Raw genomic sequence first — 18,035 nt, forward strand, 5'->3', positions numbered from 1 at the left:
TATAGGAAAACAGACCTCATTGCTTATATGATATTCCTTGCTTTTCAGGCTGCCAATATCTACATGCAAACATTATATTTAGGAAGCAAATAGATTCTGATGCTTTGTAAATATCTTTCTTCTCCCATTTGTATGGAGAGGGGGGCAGTAGAAACTGTAGTGGCAATCAGATTTCTATTGTAACAAGACAATGGAGCACTTTTGATGGGTATGTGTGCTTAAATAATCACCAAGGCGGCAGCTGGCTTCTTTCTCTCTTGGTCTAATTAAGAGCTGTTTTCTCTGCAAAGAATATTCAAATCACACCTCAATCCTACGTGTGTCGAAAGCCTGTCTGGAAGACGGCTTCTCTTTGTCTAAGAAGAAACTGCATGCTTGTTTTTCTGCCTGTAGATGACACTGCTTCAGAAAAAGGCTGCTGGCTTTGAGTGGTAAACTTATTTTATCCCTAGCACGTGGGTGAATGCTGTATCTTCTAAAGACCAAAGAGAACTATGCCAGGTGAGGCAAGGATCAGTATGGACAGATGCTGTCAGCAAACGAAGGGTTGATGAGAAAGGAGAGAAAACATACATCAAGGCTACAAGGTTGAACTTCAGCAGTTGGGGGAGACAGAAGCCCAGGAAATAAGCCACCGGCAGACAGTTTAATGATTTCAAAATGGCAATTGCCCCAGTGTGGAAGTCACCCAACAGGGCAGGCTGTAAACTACACCCACCGCCGTATGTTTGTTTCCACTGCAAGCAAAGTTTCAGGTGGAAAGGAGGCTTTGGAGTAGAGCCATAGATCTCTGCCCAGGGGCCAGACTCTCGGGGGCCATGGGGAAGGACCATGGTTCAGAGGGGACCCAGCTATTCAGTTGAGCTAGTGTGATTCCTTTTTCTGGAGGTGAGACTTCCCGGTATAATCAGTAAGTTGTGTTCAGCATGGTGGTGGGTATTGTAGGAATCACATCCCCAGCCCCTAACACCTGGAGGATGGATGGTATGCAATTTATGAAGTGCTTATTCACGTATAGTTTATAAATGTCTTATCCCCAACAATCCCAAGGAGTTTTTAAAAAGCAGAAATAAATTTTTTGAGAAAAATAAAATTTCATGATAATAGCATCTAAGCAGGTAAGGGTGGTGGCTCACAGCTGTAATCCCAGAATTCTGGAGACTCGGGCAAGACGATCAGGAGTTCAGAGCCAGCTTGGTTTATACAGTGAGTCCAAGGACTGTGCAGACTACATAGTAAGAGCTCTTCTGCCCTGGACAGTTTTATGCAACCTGGCCTAAGTCAGAATTTTCTAAATGGAGGGAACCTCAATTAAGCAAATGCCTCCTAAGGTCCAGCCGTAAGGCACTTTCTTTATTAGTGATTGATGGGGGTGATCGGATAGTGGGTGGTGCCATCCCTGGGCAGGTGGTCCTGGGTTCTATAAGAAAGCAGGCTGAATGCCATGAAGAGAAAGCCAGTAAGCAGCACCCCTCCATGGCCGCTGCATCAGCTCCTGCCTCCAGGATCCTGCTCTGTGTTAGTTCTGACTTCCATAAGTAATCAACAGTAAGCCAAACAAACCCTCTCCTCCCCATGCTGCTTTGGTCATGGTGTTTCATCACAGCAATACTAACCCTAAAGTAGGATAGTATCTCAAAATTAACACAAAGCAAAGTTCCTCAGAACAAAGTAACAATATCGTCTCAGACACACTTCATTTACCAGACTTAATATCCAAATGCTGATTTTTATTTTTCATAACCACCTATCTTAAAGGTACTCATAGTCTCCAACTTGCAGATGAGAAACAGGCTCAGAGAGGGAAAGTCAGTGGCCTAGATCACACCAGGAGAGCTGATGGATCCAAAGCTCCAAATCAGCTGACACCACATAGGCAGCCAGTAGCTCCCCATGTAGCACAGCCTGGGTCTCTTCTGCTGAATATCCCCTCATCTTGATGCCCGGGGAGAGACATTCATCAAGTATTAAGCCAGGGAGAGCTCTAGACCCAGAGACAGTGTTCCTTGACTCAGTGAGTATGCCACTATTTTTGGGGGGAGGGTAGCTCATTTTCAGAGTACTGCTCCATCACTGGGTGAAGGGACATTAGCCCACCTGAACTTGTGACTCTGGCAGGCCTTGCCCTGCCACCGGATCCCCCTGCCTTGCTAAAAACCGTTAGATTACATTTCTAAAACTAGCCACTAAGGTCTATGCCCTTACTGGCCAATTCCTCCTCCAGAGACAGCTACCAAAGTCTAACAATCAAAAGCCCCCTTTGGCCCACCTAATTAACACACCCAATTAAAATTTAACACCTCGGCCAGGCGGTGGTGGTGGCTGCGCACGCCTTTAATCTCAGCACTCGGGAGGCAGAGGTAGGTGGGTCTCTGTGAGTTCGAGGCCAGCCTGGTCTACCAAGCAAGTTCCAGGACAGGCTCCAAAACAATACAGAGAAACTCTGTCTCGAAAAAAAAAAAATTAAACACTTCAACACTTCATCATAACATAGAGTTTCCCCCTTTACCTTTATAAACCGCCAATTGCCTATGTGCCACGGCTGTTTCCTCTCTATCCAGAGGCAGTCCAGGACAAATACATTTCCCTGCCTCTTTCCCCTGTCCCCTACCCATTCTCTCTCATCCCCTATCTCCTTCACCACAGCATCCTAACCCATTCTCACACAGACCTCCCCTATTCCCCTCTTAAGAATGACACCTGCGAGGTCATTGGCTGCTGTCTTCTGCCCGAGTCAGAAAGCAGCCACTTTAACTTTTCTTCCCTACTTAATAAAGCGTCTCTGTGAAGACAGGTGCTTGGGTGTGGTTTGTGTCTAATCTGAAGGAAGCCTATGATGTCATGTTGTGTGTATGGGGGGGTAGGGGAGTCTCCTTCACTGGGGGTAAATCCATAAGCAATAAAGCCCCCTGCCTTCTGGAGCCTGTGTCTACTGGAGCAGGCAGATGAGAAACACAGTTTAGGCTATAGCATGATAAGTTATAAAGTGACAAACTCAAGGCAGAAAAGAAAACTCAGAGACTGGTAAAGGCTAGGTTATGTGACAAAACGTCCTGGGGAGACCCAACAAATACATCTACTCACCCCAGATAGGGAACCCACGACAGACCCAAGTACAGACACCATCAAAGTCCAACTTGGTGAACAATGGGTTTTATTGGCGTTACTTACAGCTATATGGTTGAGGGGTTACTTACATGAGACAAAACGATTCAAAGACAGTTGCATTGCCAACACCCACTCCAGCATGGGAGACAACTCACACCTGGACCTGGAGCACACTGAACAGCCTGCAGGCAGCTCAGCAGGTTGGATAGTGGCCTTTCAGGTGCCTTGGTGGTCTAGTCCTCTTCCAGACAGCTCAGCTGGTCCTGTCTGAGAGTCTTCTTTGCATCTTGGCTCTGCTCTTCTGAGAGAGATCTCAGCTTTTATTGCTTCCTCTTGCTGGGAGGAGCCTAGTGAATCTGGTCAGTTTCGGGAACTTCCTGAGGCTGTTTTGTTTACCTTCCTGCTTAAGATGCAGGATGGCATGTTTCAATCTAGGAGGAAACTGTTGTGCAACAGGGCATCAGCACAGCTAGGGGATACCATGTAGCTATGCCACCATGCAGTGCCAGGGCTTGAACCCAGGGCTTTCTGAATGCTAAGCAAGCTCTCTACTATTGAATACATTCTGAGTCTCCAATTTGTAATTTTAAGTAGGCTGGGAGGAGGAGTCTTGCTGAGAAGGTGGTATCAGATGCTAAAGAGGAAGGAAAGGAGGGAAGTAATGACACTAACATACACGGAGGAGTGTAGCAAGCAAGTATGTCCAAATAACAGCAAGGAAGCTGGGCGTGGTGGCACATGTCAGTAATCCCAGCATTTTGGAGGCTGAAGCAGGGCCTGGAGTTCAAGGTCAGCCTGGGCTACATAAATAGTGCCTATCTTGGAAAACAAAGTGAAAGAAAGTAAACATGGAAAGGTGGAAGGAGGGAGGGAGGGAGGGAGGGAGGACAGACCGAAGGAAGAAAAGGCATTGTCACCGTCATGCTGGCAGACAGAATCAGCAGATGGTGGCAGTCCTAGTGGCTTCCTGGGCTACTCTAAAGGTTTGAGGTGGTGAACACTGGCAGGAGCTGTGCACCCAACAGCCCTGTTCTGACACCTGGGGTTAGAATGCTTCTGGCTGCTGCTTTGCAAATGGACACTGAATGGCCAGTGAGATGACTCAGCAGGCTAAGGTGCTTGTGGCACAAGCCTGGCGGCCTGAGTTTGAAGACTGGAGTCTGCATAAAGGCAGAAGGGGAGAACTGGATGGAAAAGCATGGACTCAGGACACCCAAGGTCAAGTTCTCTGCACAAAGGAGATGTATTTGCCCCAGAGGGACAGAGGGCAGGGAATAAGAGACAAACTGGGAGACAGAGGATGAGGGAGAATAGATAATAGTGTGCTGGTTTGAAAGAAAATGGCCCCCAAAGAGAAAAGCACTAATGGGACTTGTGGCCTTGGAATAGATACAGACTTGTCTGAGGAAGTGTGTCACTGTGGAGGCAGGCTTTGAGGTCTCATTCGCTCAAGCCAGGCCCACTGAGTCAGTCTGCTTCCTGTTGCCTGTGCATCAAAATGGAGCAGCTCCTTCTCCAGCACCGTGTCTGCCTACATATTGCCATGTCCCACCAAGAAGATAATGGACTCAAATATAAGCTTTTTCCCCCATTTACACACTTTCCTTTATAAGAGGTGCTGTGGTCATGGTGTCCCTTCACAGCAATAGAAACCCGAAGACAGCTACGTATACTAAGCTTTTAAAGAACACTAAAGGGAGAAGGATGGAGACTGGGAGGTCAAGACGTGATTCACGTGATAGGCATTGCTGCTAGGGCTGGGCCTGTCAGTTTGTGGAGGAGCGGTCGGGCTCTGTGTGCATTTTGGTTACTGAGTCACACTGAACACTGACATGGTTGTTAAACCAACAAAGCCTGCTGGAAGGAAAGCTGTTTTTTTCTTACAGTGGATCCCAGGAATCTGTGACTAGTGACGTAAGACACTGACAAGAGCTGAGAGCTTACAAAGATTCACCTTCAGACACAATGTCACACATTGCAGAAAACAACACAGTTCTTAGTTTGGTTTTTTCTTTTGCTTTAACATTGTATCTATGTGCCATCTCTCTTCAGAATTTTATTAGAAGATGTAAGTTAACAGAAAGAGAACTAATGAAAGATGAAAAGCATAAAAATAAAAGAGAGATGCAATGTGAATCATTGACTGTGTAGCAATGTACAGAAGCATCTCAGTATCTCAGTAGCATTACTAGCAAGGAGAAAATATATCTGGAAGTAACTTTGACCAGGGATTCTAACAAAACATAGTCAAGAATTTAAAATCTCCCATAAGTTATTAGATGCTAATTCAATCGATCATGACTTTTTTAAGTTTTGAATAAAGCTTAGATACTAGTTACTGGGATTTGGTCACAGGGCAATGTTCTTTTGGAAGTAATTTCCCCTCTCAGGGGCCCCTTCTGGTTTTCTGGAACCTTCCCTCTTTCGATTTCACATAGACTCACACATATAAAAACATACAAGCCAAGATCCGAATGCAAGAGAGAACTATCAGTGCTTGTTGGCTTGGCCTCAGTTAGTATAATATTTTCCAGTTCCAGCCACTTTCCTAAAAATTGTATACTTTTATTTCTCCTTACTAATGAATAGAATTCTTTTTTTTTTTTTTTTTTTTTTTTTTTTTTGGTTTTTCGAGACAGGGTTTCTCTGTGGCTTTGGAGGCTGTCTTGGAACTCGCTTGGTAGTCCAGGCAGGTCTCGAACTCTCAGAGATCCTCCTGCCTCTGCCTCCCGAGTGCTGGGATTAAAGGCGTGCGCCACCAACGCCCGGCACGAATAGAATTCTATTGTATATATGTGCTGTATTTTCATTATCCATTCATCCATTGACAGACAACTAGGCTGTTTCCTTTTCCTGGTTACTATGAGTACAGCAGCAAAGAACATGATGAACAGGTATCTCTGCAGTAGGATGTAGAATCATCTGGGAATATGCCCAGGAGTGGTACAGCTGTGTCATATGATAGATCTACTTGTAGCTTTTTGAGGAACCTAACACTGTTTCCCACAAATGGCTGCACCAGTTTCCACTCCCACCAGCAGTGAATGAGGGTTCCTCTTTCCCCCACACCCTCTCCAGCATCTGTTACGTTTATTTAAATCCTTATCTCATTAAATCCAATGGACTCATTCATATAAAGCAAGTCTCGCCGGCAAAGCCACACCACCGGCATGGTTCTTAATTCTACATGACAAGCAGAGCCCACAGACAGAGGGACAGTACCGTGGGGACTGTCACTGACCTCTGTCTTAACCCATTGAGAAATGCAAACAAAAGAAGAAAAGGAAGCCATGCAGCTTGAGCTGCTCCTGGTCTCTGAGACTGAAGCACTGAGCTCAGGAGAACCTGTGGGCCCAGCTCTTTTCATAGCCTGTGTGACCACTATTCCTTTCCGTCAGCTTTTCTCTGTCTGGAAACAACTACAGGACAAGCGCTGGGTACGCCCGTAAGGAATTTTCTAGATCTGATTATTGAAAATGGCAAGACCCAGCCTCGTATGGGCTGCACCTTTCTGTGGCAGCTGAGGATGGAGGTGGAAGAAGACAGGGTAAGCCCATCTTTTTGTTTCTTGCCTGGTTGATGACCTCTCCCTGGCAGGTTCATCAACTGCTACTGCTGTATTCCTTTGTCCAATGTTACAACCTTACTTTGAGCTTTAATGTGGACTGAAGACCAGTGGCTTTCTAGGAACCTTCTAGGCCTTCAGCACTGGCTTTGGGCTGCTGAGACACTGAGCCCTGTAGGTTGAACAGCTATGGGATTCTGGGCCTCTCCATTGCAAGACAGTCACTGTTAGACCACCTAGACCATATCGTGTAAGCTGATCTAACCAGCCTGACTTCTAACTCAGAGATCTGCCTCAGCCTCAATAGTGCTGGGACTAAAGGGGTACACCACCACACCCTGCTGATTTTCTGGTTTTAAATTGTGCCGCCTACATTGGACTTGCAGTTAAGAAGGCAGATGACAAGAGCTTCCTATGAGAAAACCACCCTAGACAACTATCTAAGTGTGTTCCTTTCAAAATATACATAGACAGTGGAGGAATGCTAATTAAATAGAATCCCTATTTCTGGACATTCTAGACACAAAGAGGCAAATAAAGGAAGAAAAAAGAAATACCCCAAAGTATAATTATTTGCAAGAATTAAAACCAGGTGTAGAATTTCTGAGAGTCCACAGTCAGCTTTGACCATATAATCCAAGCCCCCAAAGTAATACTAATAATAATTGTATTATTTTTAAAGAATTATTAGAAACAATACAGAGCCATCAGTAGAAATCATTTTCTGTCATCCTCAGTGAGCAGAACCTCAGGAGTTAACTTGCTCACTAACAGCCAAACTTTGTGACATCCCACAGTGAGATCAGAAGAAAGGGAAACGTTTGGGAGGCCCATGTCCAAGTTGAAAATAGCGACCTAAAGCCTCTGTTTCTTTTTTGTTTTGTTTTGGTTTGGTTTTTTGGCTTTTCGAGACAGGGTTTCTCTGTGTAGCTTTGGAGCCTGTCCTGTAACTAGCTCCATAGACCAGGCTGGCCTCAGAACTCACAGAAATTTGCCTACCTCTGCCTCCCGAGTGCTAGGAATAAAGGCGTGCACCACCACTGCCCAGCAAGCTCTGCTTCTTTATCCTTATGCCACCCCAAAAGAAGTCAGACGATATAAACCAAAGACCCACCACTGCAAGAATCTTGGGTATATGGTCAAATTTTTCACATTTAAAGAAGTTATACAGGGTCACATAAGGCCATTTTCACCCAATTATATAATACATTTTGACCATATCCCCCTGTAGCCCATTACTCTCTCTCATTGTGTGTGTGTGTGTGTGTGTATGTGTGTGTGTGTGTACACTTGTGTGCATGAATGTGTATGGGTGAGTGTGCATATGGATGTATAGGTCAGAGGCCAGTTTTAAGCATCAACTTCAATCGCTTCTTCACCTTATTTTTTGAGACAAGGTATCACTGAGCTTGAAACTCACCAACTTGGCTAAAATGACTAGTCAGCAACTTCTGGGGATCTTCCTGTCTCCACTTTCATAGTGCTGGGATTACACACATACACACACACACACACACACACACACACACACACACAGTTGTGGATTATTAGTTTAAGATGTGTTACATTTGTTTATGTTGTGGAGCATTTGTTTAATGATGGCAAATGTGTTGCATTCTTTTATGTTGCATTTGTTTAACTCTGTAAAGCTGTATTACTTTGCCTGTCTAAAACACTTGATTGGTCCAACAAAGAGCTGAAAGGCTAGTAGTGATGCAGGAGAGAGAAACAGGCAGGGGGCTGCCAGGCAGAGAGAGTAAATAGGAAGAGAAAACTAGGCTTGAAAGAGAAAGAGCAGGGAGTGAGAAAAGGAGGAGAGGAGGACACCAGGGATCAACCACCCAGCCACACAGCCAGCCATGATGTAAAGGGAGATATATAGAATAAAGAAAGGTAAAAAGCCCAGAGACAAAATGTAAAGAGAGATGGGATAATTTAAATTAGGAAATCTGGCTAGAAACAAGCCAAACTAAGGCCGGGCATTCATAGTAAGAATGAGTCTCCATGTATTTATTTGGGAGTTGGATGGCAGGCTCTCAAAGAGTTAAACAAAAAATCAACTACAACACACACCTCACATGGCATTTTTATTCTGGTGCTGGGAATTAGACTTACGTTGTCATGTTGCACAGCAACCACTTTACCCATCAGCCTCCTTTCTAGATTCCTCGTGGGTTCTTTGTCTTTCCTTGTATTACTGGTACTACTGCAACTCCACACAGATTAGTGATAACGTTTTAATATGGAAAGAGTCTAAGAGTTTGTGGGGGAGGGGTGGAAGGGTGCTATGATAATGAAGGTCCTCAAAGCTTGGAGAAGCCCCTAGGGACCAGTGAATGACTGAGGTTGTGGAAGGCTAGGTTGTGAGAAAATGTGCCCAAAGCATTTGAGGTACATGGCAGGAGTGTGGCTGGAAGAGGCAGGGGTGATTGCTTGAGTTCACCCCAGAGAAGATGAGAATAATTTTTCCTTTGAGTTCAAAATATCTCCCTCACAGCTTTCAGTACATGGATCTTTATAAGTATGTCTAAATGTAACAAGATTGCTTCATAGTGAGCCCCCCTCCACATTGCCATGGAAACAGCACAGTGCTCATATGACAGGTGTGAGCATGTACATGCACACACAGCATGCTAATATATTCTCATGTCATTCATGCGTTCTCCTTCTGGTGCCGCTTTATACTTCTAAAAATTATACACTTGAAATAAAAACTGCTAATTCCTATTGTACAATTGTCTGTAATCTCTCTTTTATTTTGACTTCAGAAGTTACTGACTGTGGACTTTTCTTCAGCATAGACATTCTAGATGTGAAATCATCTGTTGCCACACCCTGGGGCGATTCCAATTTTTCTCCTATCCCTATCTATTCCTCTCCTATCACATAGTCTCAATACCTATAGCTCAATTTTTAAAAGATTACTTATTTATTATTTATACAGTGTTCTGTCTGCATGCATGCAGGCTGCCATGTGATTACTGGGTTGTGATTGCTGATCAGGTGCTTCAGAGCCTAAGAGTCTGGAAGCTAGTTTAAGAGTTCATCACCATCAGCATTGAGCTTTCCCTCCGCTGGAACTGGAGTGTAGGCTGGAACCTGTAATATACAATGGCCTCCCTGGTCCCTTCAGCCCCAAGATGCGTGGCTGTACTCCTGCTTCATCACCAGGTCCATTCAGTTGAAGTGGATAGCGGGATTAAGTAGCCTTAGTTAAGTACCACCTTCCAGGAAGTGACTCAGCCACTTCTGGGTGTGGTCTGACACCCCCGCAGAATCCACACCCCTGTGTCATCAGTCTCTACCAAATGCCTTGACCCTCAAGGTCCATACCAAGTCCACATCTGCCTTCTTTACATTTGTCCTGGGTCACTCCTAGACTGAGACCAGCCAGCTTGGTATGTTCCTTGATGCCAAATTACCCAGGGATGGACTGCATCTGCCAAACTCAAGACTGTTTGCTACTTAGCCCAGGCTGGCCTTGAACGTAGGACTTTTTTGCCTCAGCTCCTCCATTTGTAGGTGTGTACCACCATACTCAGCTTTCCAGGTAACATTCTTGAGTTGTGAAGTTACAGTTTTGGAGCCACCAGCCCACCTACCTGTTTCCTACCACTGCCCTTCCTGCACTTGGCCTCTGCCTCAAGGGCAGTTCCTGGAACTCACCACCTCAGGACAGGCTCCATCCGAGTTGATGATGGCTTGTGATGCTGCTACCGCCAGACAGATCTTCTCCTTATCCCAGTCCTTCCCCTGGCTGGGCCCTCTGCTACTTGCTGTCTTTCATATCTCACCAGAAAGCATAAACATCTTGTGATTGTATGCTGTCCACCTCCCCCAGTAGCTCATAAATTCCACGAGGACATCATGCCCCAGTATACCCAGTGCCCAGCATGCAACAGGGGCTTAGGGAATTGCTATTAAACTAATGAAGAAAAGCACTGTATTACTCCAAACACAAGAGCGAGGACAGCACCCCAGCTGCCTCTGATGGTCGAGAGAAGTCATTTTATTGTACTGTGCTTTCCTTTTTGAGACGGCTTCTCCTATGTAGCTCAGGCTGACCTTATGTTCAGAGCAGTCCTCCTGCCTCAGCTTCTTAAGTACACATCACTTTGCCCAGTTAGGAAGGTGGTTGTTTTGTTTTGTTTTCTTCTTTTAACAAATAAAACTTCTCTCTCCTAGCTACTTTCATGTGACTTTAAATTCGATGTTTAAAGCTAGCACACAAAGAGATGGGTTTCTTTTTGGAATTTCCGTGCATACATACCATTATACTTTGTTCTCATTCATCCCCCTCCCTCCTTTCCATCTCTCATTCCCCCTACCCACTCCCCTGTTGCTGGCCCTTGTCCTCGCTCTGCATTGTTCTCCCTCATGTTTCTATGTTCCATTACACCCTCTTCCCTCCTCTAAGCCCCCAAGATTATTTCCTCCCCTCCTGTGGCCTTCTCTTTTCAGTACACAGACAGACAGACAACAGACACAGGCACAGACTACACATTATGAAAAAAAATGCGGTATTTGTCATTCGAATCTGACTTATGTCACTTAGCATAATTATCTTCAGATCCATCGATTTCCCCCAAAATGTCATGATTCTATTTTCTTTATGGGTGGAGACTTCTATTGTGTATATGTGCCACATTTTCTTTATCCATTTTTCTGTAGATGGACATGTCATTTGTCTCCATTTCTTGGCTTTTGCGAGCAGTGCAGCAATAAATATGAATGTGCAAGTTATCTCCTGTGGTGTGTTGACTTAGAGTGGGCACGTACCTAGGAAGGGTGTAGCTGAGTCATGTGGCCATTCAACTTTAGTATCCATGTGTGTTGTGGAATACTCCTTTACACTATGTGAAGATGTGTCTCTGGATAGAGAGCTCTGGGAAGAAGAAAACAGGGAGTCGCCAGCCGGACACAGAGGGAGCAAGACAAGCAGGAGGAGAGGTAAAAGCCACAAGTCACATGGCAGCAAGTAGATGAATAAAAACAGTTTAATTTAAGTTATAAGAACTAGTGGGACAAGCCTGAGCTATAGGCTTTTCATATTGTGAATAATATTATATATTATAATAGGCTATGAAATTGTATTTCATAATTAATAAGTATTCATGTCATTTTTGTGAGCTGGTGGCCCAAATTAAAAATGTGCTACACATGTGGCTTTTGAAGGACAGATGTCAGCAGCAGGAAACCCTGCTGTTTCTAACTGGCTAACTTGACTTACAATTGTTGGTTAGTAGTAGGGCTTTGACTCACTATGAATCTCTCTTTACATGGATTTAAGTCATTTTACATTGCACATTAGTGACAGTAGTCCTTAGAATATGAAGCCCAATGGCACAAACTTTAGGGTGAGATAGTAGAATTTACACTCACTCTCATCTCATAATGACAGGATTTTCTGTTTCATCTTTGACAGAACAAAAGCCAAACTCAATTTTTTGTCAGTGTTATGGTCCATTTCCTATGCCATAATAAAAATGCTACAGAGTTGGTTATTTATCATGAATAACAGTCTATCTGTCTTGCTGTCCTGGAAGCTGAGAAATCCGAGAACATGTTGCTGATCTCTAGTCAGGATTCAATGAGAGCCTTACGCTGCATTATAACAAGGTGAATGGTGTCACATGATAAATCAGACCTGGCCCCAGACAACTCCCCTTTATAACAAAACCACTCCTTTAAAACTCCCTGAACGGATTCTTCCACCGGTGAAGGCAGAGACCTCATGATGTCATCATTCTTCAAAGACCCCTCCTTCCAACATTGTCACCACCACTTTTCAAACCATATACAAACCACAGTTGCTGTACAAGTCACTCTGCCTTTCTGGGCCTCAGTTTCCCCCTCTGTAAATATTTTTTATTCCCTTTGCCTGCTTTACCTTTTAGTAGACACTACAATTTAACTTTTTTGATATCAGTAGCACCCAAATCCCTCACATACAAAAATTATATATAAAACTATGTGTTAAGCCGGGCGGTGGTGGCACACGCCTTTAATCCCAGCACTGGGGAGGCAAAGGCAGGCAGATCCGCCTGCCTCTGCAAGTTCGAGACCGAGCTGGTCTGACAGCCTCCAAAACAATACAGAGAAACCCTGTCTCGTAAAACCAAAAAAACAAAATAATGTGTTAGACAATTAATTAATGGGACAATAATTTCTTGATTCTTGTGAAGTTTTTTATTAGCTTTTAAAATTGGTTATATTCTATTTCATATTTATAGCTTTAAAAAAAACCACCCCAGTGTGAGCTTTTAAAACAAATAGTTGGCTTAGACATGACATATCTGGGGAATCAAAATGAAGGTGGTAAGCACTTTTGCTGCCTGGATTGACACTGGGAGGTTCTGTTCTGTTTGTCTTCCCTTGTGGGTAGATGGCGTCTGATCAGGTTACCCTCAAGTGTTTGAACACTGAACCCAACTTTAAAATACACTTTCTATCCTGGCTTCACTACCATGCCAAAGTACTACTGTGTCTTGGCTTTATCTATTGCGCTATGCAAATTATGCTGGGCTCTATGTGTCTTGAGGAATTTGGCAAAGGATGCTGAAACTCATGACTGCCATCATGTAAGTTCACACCCTGCCTGACCTCTGATCACCAGAGCTTGGTGACAACCGTCTTGTGGGGCCCTGGGAAGGTGTCTAGAGCAAGGCACTAACCTGTGCTCTGTGCCAGAGCTGGTGTTACCTACTGGAGTTGCCAAAGGACCAAGTCCACACTGCCCTTTCATGCAGCTGACAAGAGATCCCAGATGAATGTGTCAAGCGTGTTTCTGTGTGAGCCTGCATGTTGCTGTCAGCTGTCTTTTTCCGTATTGTCTTTGGTGTTAAGTTTTTAACATCAGTACAATGTGTTCATAAATAAAATCCTAAATTCTGCTTGGAAACAGCGAGCTGAAGGACAACTCTGTGGTTTCCAGGTCTCCTGTGACCTGCTTTTGTCAGTCAATGATTAACTGACTTTGGTTAGCAGAGATAATGCAAAGCTTTGGAAATTTACCCGGCTTTTGGCAGTAGGACTCCAGCCTTGTGCCTACATAAATAGATGGGGCTTCTGTATCCACAGCTGCATTAAGCCCTCTTGAGAGCCGTATGATATTGGAAACATTGTGGTTATTTAACATAGCAAAAGTCGGTTGCTCAGAGAGTACAAGTCCCTAGAGGTCAACCAGTCAAGTTTGGGTTTGATCTAACCCCAAGTTCATGGTCTTTTAACTGTATTAGACTGGCTCTCAAACAGCAATACATGAATTTCAACGAACCCTTTCTGCTGTCAGGAGATATTTGGTATTGTTTTTTTGTTGTTTTGTTTTGTTTTGTTTTGTTGTTTGTTTGTTTGTTTTTGGTTTCTCTGTGTAGCTTTGGAGGCTGTCCTGGTACTTGCTCTGGCCTCGAATTCACAGATGATCTGCCAGCCTCTGCCTCCCAAGTGCTGGGATTAAAAGCATGTGCCACCAATGCCCGGCTTAATATTTGTTTTAAAGATAGGGTCTTACTGTGCAGTTCAGGTTAAATTTGAATTTGTGTTCCTCCTGTTTCAGCCTCCTGAGTACTAGGGTTGTGGACTTGTGTCACCATGCCCACTGGGGGTGCTGGCTACTCCTGATGCTAGCAAAGAAACCCTGGAATACTTCAGAGCATGAGGTTGCCCTAGTTCTAGGCTGAGTGGCTCTTAGACCCAGGACCATCTGCTCAGTTTGTAGAGTCCTAAAGCATCCTAGGGACCAAGCTGTGAGTCACATCATGCCCCCAAGTTCCTTGGTGTCATCTATCATGGATTCTTTTGACGTGTACAGGAATCAACCATATTGCCTGGATGGGAAGGACAGAAACAAATGAGTCGTTTGTCATGCAGGTCTATACCTGGTAAGTAACCTGGTGTACAGTGTTGTATGGGGCCAGTGTTTATTCCTATATGTCATATCTGCTTTCTTTTTTTTTTTTTTCTTTTTTTGGTTTTACGAGACAGGGTTTCTCTGTATTATTTTGGAGGCTATCAGTCCAGCCTGGCCTCGAACTCACAGAGATCCGCCTGCCTCTGCCTCCCGAGTGCTGGGATTAAAGGCGTGTGCCACCACCGCCCGGCATCATATCCGCTTTCTGAGACTAAATTCTACTGTGAAGGTGACTAAGAAAGGTTAATGACAGAATGTTAAATACTTCACTATTAGGACCCAAGGGGCTGGAGAAATGGCCCAGGAGCTATCACTTATTGTTCTTGCAGAGCTGGATTCAGTTCCCAGCATCCACATGATGGCTCACAAGCATCTGTAGCTATGGTTTCAGGGGATCCAGTGGTTTCATGGACACACAGCCTGCACATGATACACATTCACACCTGCAAGCAAACCTCTCCCATACATAAATAAGAAGCCTTTAAAAAGCAATCAGTTCAAGAGAAGACCATGCATTTGAGCAGAATGATGAAAAAATACTGTTTGCAGATTTAAGTCAATACAAAAAAATAAGCATTGTAGAAGGCCGGGTCGGATGTTCTGAAGTGAGGGTTATAACAAATAATCAGAGAGACTTGTAAAAGCAAAAAGACCCGTGGCATGCACACTGGGAAAATGTCTTCTTTTACACATAACAATGGCACATAAAGCCCACATTACATATAACAACTCCCTGCCAGATGGACGTTTTCCCTTTATTATTTTTCTTTCCGACTGACAGGATGTAAGAGTGCCTTTGACCCTGTATGCTAAGAGAGAACTGCGCGAGCCTCCAAATAGCCATTTCTTTCCGTGGATGTATTAATATAAAATGGGTCAGAGAGAAAAATCCTCAGCTGTGGAGGGTTCTGGACATATTCAAGGGAATAATGATAATCAACGAAAACTAAGAGGGGCCCTGATGCCCTTGCAAACGCTTTCTAAGGGCAAGGAGTGTGCTGCACCTTGTCAGTGTGTAAGTCGTGAACCTAGACACAGCAGTCTCCAGATGGTTCTGTTTTTATCAACAGTACACATCAGCAGATCTTTCAAATGCTACCTGAAAAGGCCTCCCTTCTGGCTGGCTGCCACGCTTTTCTAAGGGGAGGCACACCACGCATGAGCAGAACTGTCTGTGGCTGACTACAGACAGGAACAAGTCTGTCGGACCACCCATCGCTAAACACATGGAACATCGTTCCTGACATAACCAGAGTTGCCCTGGTGAACTTGCCACAGAGAAGCAAGAAAAGAAAAGGGTACGAGGATGCTTTGGGAATGGAGAGCTGGGGCTGAGGTAAAGCGCCAGAGGGAAGAAGGGGGGCTACAGCTAAAAATGTTTACTGTGGTGTCTCCAACAGATTGGGAGAAATCCAGCTAATGGCGGTCAAGCAGCTGTCGGAGAATCACATCCGAAGGACGGTCTGTGGCCCCTGCGCCCTGAGCTGGAACAGTGACGTTATCTTCGAAACGAGCACACTGTGGTCGGTTACTGATGTCTGCCAACTGCTTAGGAAAGGGTGTATGCGGCCTGTGTGTCAGTCCTGCTCTTGTTGGCACGAGACAGTGTTTTAGACCATGGTGTTTACTGATCTTTCCTTTTAAAAAGACAACCAGCCTTTGCCTTCTTCTTCAGGAGCCCATGCAGGTATCCGCCTGCTGCCCAGGCAAGAGACTTATCATAGTTTAAGCAGAGTCTTTCCAAGGTCTCTGATCTAATGAGCAGTAAATTCCACTTAACATGTGTCTCCAAACTCTATAAATGGAAATCCCTACAGATTGGCCTTCTCTTTTCCTTTGCAACAGATGTTCAACACAGCAGGCTTTCCCATGCCTTAGCACCAACTGCCACTCTCAGATCTCCCAGAGCTGACCATGGCCAGGGAAGCATCCATGACATCTGCCGCTTGACCTCTCACAGAAGGCTCAGTAGGTGGATATGAATTATGGCATGGCAGCCACCACTTTTTGTCACAACCGACTCTCTAGAAGCACTTGTACCCTAATGGCATTGCCAGCTACGCCTTACTGGGTGGAGCACAGTACAGACATGCCACTCACCCTCTTCCTTTATTGTTCCACTGCCTGGATCTTTGTCAATTTTATAAAATTAACATTTTCCTTAAAAATTGAAAAGTCTTGTGTTCAGAGACCTTCCTTCATAGTGTGCTTCGGCTGCTCTGACGCGGTGCCCTAGACAGAGTGACTCCAACAACAGGTATTTTCTTCTCACAGTTCTGGAAGCCAAGGCAAGCCCAAGGTACCTGCTGGCATATTCTGTCAGGGGCTGGCTTTCTGGTCTGAAGACTGTCACGGTGCTGTGTCCTCACGGTGGAGGAGATACTATTCTTTCCTCACCTTAGGAAAGACACTAGTCCCACCAAGAACCCTGCCCTGTGTCCTCATCTAAACTGACCTGCTACCAAGAGACCCACCCTCAAATAACCTCACATTGGGGGTTATAGCATCAGTATACACATTCCATAGAATGCCCATATCTGTAAGGGGTACTTTTGAGACACAGTATTGCCACACACCTCAAGCAGCCTTAAACTCAAGAACCTCCCATCTCAGCCACCCAGATCTGGGATTTTAGGTCTGAGGCTTTGTTTGCAAACAAACTTTCTAACACTAAAGAGTTTTGATGTGCCTTTTGATCTGAGTTTGTGCTTGAAGAAGGCTACTGGTGATACAGGGAGAACAGAACTTTAAGAACCTTGAGATTTAAAAAGGACGCGACACACACACCAGTAGTCTCAGCAGTTAGGAGGTAGAGGGAGGAGGACCTTAATTTGAGGCCAGTCTGTGCTACATAAAGAGAGCATCTCAAAAAAATTTAAGATTTAGAAAGACAATGCTCCCTTTTTTCAGGTTTGAAGAGAGCAGTGGGTGACTGAGTTACTATTACTAATAGCAGAAAAATGCCCCAGTGAACTGTGTGGGTGAACATAGGATCCAGTAGTGAGGTGGGGGTTGGGCTATTTAGGCTGTTTCCTGAGAAGTGAATTGACAATTCCGCTTGTTGAGTTGTTGATGCTGTGCTGAAGCAGGAGTGCCATGATTTTGAGCTAGTTATTCAGTCTCTCTAAGCCTCAGTGGTGTCACTTCTAAAGAATGATTAATAATCATTTGCCACGGAATAGAATATTTGTTTAATTATGTAAAGATATGTTACATTTGTTTATGTTGCAGAATAATTGTTTAGCTATGTAAAGATGAGTTGCTGTTTCATCTTGCTTGCCTTCCTGGTAGGTCTAACAAAGAGCTGGATGGTCAATAGCTAGGCAGGGGAGGAATAGGCAGGGTGGTGGGTAGAGAGAAAAGGGGCCAGCCAGCCAAGGGCCAGACAGACAGGCAGACATGGAGGCACCAGGAAAGCAGGATTGACAGTATGTAGATGAGTTAACGAGCCCC

General features: G+C 44.6%; 1 long non-coding RNA gene across 2 annotated transcripts; it reads left to right on the forward strand.

Annotated features, from left to right (window-relative positions):
- Nucleotides 1-6,263: 6,263 nt before the first annotated feature.
- Nucleotides 6,264-17,753, forward strand: LOC121137228. Of its 2 annotated transcripts, XR_005874465.1 has the most exons (4): nt 6,264-6,655; nt 14,484-14,553; nt 15,653-15,880; nt 15,983-17,753. It is a non-coding gene; the product is annotated as an uncharacterized LOC121137228 (long non-coding RNA). The 2 variants fall into 2 exon arrangements; XR_005874466.1 differs by lacking the exon at nt 15,653-15,880.
- The last annotated feature ends 282 nt before the right edge of the window (nt 17,754-18,035 follow it).

The sequence above is a fragment of the Mesocricetus auratus genome, unplaced genomic scaffold (genome assembly GCF_017639785.1).
Source record: "Mesocricetus auratus isolate SY011 unplaced genomic scaffold, BCM_Maur_2.0 Super-Scaffold_100676, whole genome shotgun sequence".
In the NCBI taxonomy this organism is placed as follows: Eukaryota; Metazoa; Chordata; class Mammalia; order Rodentia; family Cricetidae; genus Mesocricetus; species Mesocricetus auratus.